General features: G+C 48.5%; 1 protein-coding gene across 1 annotated transcript in view; it reads right to left on the bottom strand.

The window, feature by feature from the left end:
* Positions 1-1,737, bottom strand: part of ccdc171 (coiled-coil domain containing 171) — a 39,314-nt gene that overhangs the window by 16,828 nt on the left and 20,749 nt on the right. The window lies entirely within an intron of this gene.

Genomic DNA, 1,737 nt, shown 5'->3' with positions numbered 1-1,737 from the left:
TGTGTGTGTGTGTGTGTGTGTGTGTGTGTGAGAGAGAGTGAGTGAGTGAGTTTGTGTGAGTGTGTGTGTGTGTATGTGAGTGTGTGTGTGAGAGTGAGTATGTGTGTGTGTGTGAGTGTGCGAGTGAGTATGTGTGTGTGTGCGAGTGTGTATGTGAGTATGTGTGTGTGTGTGTGTGTGTGTGTGTGAGAGAGAGTGAGTGAGTGAGTGTGTGTGTGTGTGTGTGTGTGTGTGAGAGAGAGTGAGTGAGTGAGTGTGTGTGTGTGTGTGTGTGTGTGTGAGAGAGAGTGAGTGAGTGAGTGTGTGTGTGTGTGTGTGTGTGTGTGAGAGAGAGTGAGTGAGTGAGTGTGTGTGTGTGTGTGTGTGTGTGTGAGAGAGAGTGAGTGAGTGAGTTTGTGTGAGTGTGTGTGTGTGTGTGTGAGTGTGTGTGTGTGTGTGTCTGAGTGAGTGAGTGTGAGTGAGTATGTGTGTGTGTGTGTGTGAGAGAGAGGGAGTGAGTGAGTTTGTGTGAGTGTGTGTGAGTGTGAGTGTGTGTGTCTGAGTGAGTGTGTGTGTGTGTCTGAGGTGTGTGTGTGTGTGAGTGTGTGTGTGTGTGTGTGTGAGAGAGTGAGCGTGTGTGTGAGAGTGAGCGTGTGTCTCTGTGTGTGTGTAGGGATTTTTTGGCTTCGCTACCGTTCGGATGCTCTTGCTTACTGCTCCGCGCTTTGCTCTCTGTTTATGTATTTTTCTCAGATTTTTCTGAGATTTTAATTTCAGCAGATTAGCACAGTGCTCAAACAACACATTTTTGGCAGAAACACTAAACTAAAAACTCTTCGGGACTGGAATAATACCACGAAAAGACTCTTTGCCTCCCACTGCCAGCAGCTTACACTCCGGAGATGGGAAACACAGCTGCCTACATTCAAACAGACGAGAAAGAAAATGCCTCTCGTGGAATCTACTTGCTGCTTGAACTGCCACAGACTTCTACAAAGGATTGCGGTTCTTGAAACAAAATTACTTGCGGCAGAAGTTGAAAACTTTTCAAGCGTCAAAGCAGGCGTCAGCCAATCAGATCGCCTTATGCAAATACCCTGGTGCAGACGCTAGCCAATCGCGTTCATGCAACACCAGAAAAGTAATGTGATTGGCTGTTGTTGCTGTGTGTAGGTGTGTGAATGTGTGTGTGTGTACCTGTATCTTGTGCTGTAGCTGGTTGTTGAGGTGTGTGTTTTGTGTGCTGAGATCTTCTCTCTGTTTGCTCCAGCTCTCCTCTCTCTGTCTCAGTTGTGCGCTCACACTCTCCAGCGCAGCTGACTTCCCCTCACACACACTCTCTAGGCGTGACACCTGAAACACACACACACACACGTTACAGCTACACACTTCTACACAACCTTTCGACAGTTCCACAGCAAATCTTTACCATAAGCCCCTTCGCACCTTCTGATTGGTTGCGGAGAGGTCAGAGGTCAGCCTGTCCACGTGCTCCTGCACCACGATGCTAAGCTCCGCCCATGAGAAGCTACCCAGCATGCTGTGCGGCGGCGTCATCAGCACACATCCGGCGAGCAGACGCTGATACAGCATGTGGAGGAATGTCAGTTTCTCCTAAACACAAGCATCACAGTCAGATTTACCAATAATAGCACACTAATGATATCAAGCACTGCAAACAGTGTCACGCTCACTTCCTGTGTGCGTGTGTGTGTGTGAGAGAGAGCATGCATGTGTGTGTGTGTGTGTGTGTGAGAG

Source organism: Sinocyclocheilus grahami, unplaced genomic scaffold (assembly GCF_001515645.1).
Source record: "Sinocyclocheilus grahami isolate Dianchi unplaced genomic scaffold, SAMN03320097.WGS_v1.1 scaffold959.1, whole genome shotgun sequence".
In the NCBI taxonomy this organism is placed as follows: Eukaryota; Metazoa; Chordata; class Actinopteri; order Cypriniformes; family Cyprinidae; genus Sinocyclocheilus; species Sinocyclocheilus grahami.
Note: the sequence above shows the minus strand (reverse complement) of the source record. Positions and strands in the feature narration are given on the sequence as shown.